The following is a 708-nucleotide window of genomic DNA, read 5'->3' as shown; positions in this document are numbered from 1 at the left end:
ACACTAACACTAACACTAACACTAACACTAACACTAACACTAACACTAACCCTAGCTCTAGCACTAACCCTATTCATCAATACTAACACTAACCGTAACCCTAACCCTAACCCTAACCCTAACCCTAACCCTAACAGGCTGTACTAAACTATACTACACTATATACTATACTAACTAGGCCTACTCGGCCACCACACTTTAGAACACGCGCACACACACACACCAGCGCGCGACAGTGAGGCGTGCTTCGTCGGCGGCGGCGGCGGCGACAGCCTGCACTTATAGAAGAGCTATGCACTGCAACGGGGAGCACGCGTACCCGTCTTTCTACGGTAACTAATTACCCGTTACGGTTTATATACGTGGACCGCGAAGATGAACGTAGAGACGACGGCGCGCGTGCGGTGGTGACAACAAAAGTAGTGGCAGTGCAAACGAGAAATCCGCGTATGAATCACATCTTATGGAGGAGGTGTAATGAATGAATGAAGCTCTAGGAATTACGGTGTATGATTTGCATCTTATTGAGGAGAGGTGATAAATGAATAAAGCTCTAAGAATTACGGTGTATGATTTGCATCTTACGAGGGAGGGGTAATGAAGAAATGAAGCTGCAAGAGCCAAGTACTGTGTATGATTCGCATCTTACGAGGGAGGGGTCACAAATGAATGAAGCTCTAAGAATTACGGTGTATGATTTGCATCTTA

General features: G+C 46.0%; 1 protein-coding gene across 1 annotated transcript in view; it reads right to left on the bottom strand.

Moving 5' to 3' along the window:
- LOC106811295 (intraflagellar transport protein 74 homolog) overlaps positions 1-708 on the bottom strand; it is a 14,684-nt gene that overhangs the window by 131 nt on the left and 13,845 nt on the right. The window lies entirely within an intron of this gene.

The sequence above is a fragment of the Priapulus caudatus genome, unplaced genomic scaffold, assembly GCF_000485595.1.
Source record: "Priapulus caudatus unplaced genomic scaffold, Priapulus_caudatus-5.0.1 Scaffold526, whole genome shotgun sequence".
Lineage (NCBI taxonomy): Eukaryota > Metazoa > Priapulida > Priapulimorpha > Priapulimorphida > Priapulidae > Priapulus > Priapulus caudatus.
The sequence above is the reverse complement of the archived record's forward strand: the minus strand, read 5'-3'. Positions and strand labels throughout refer to the sequence as shown.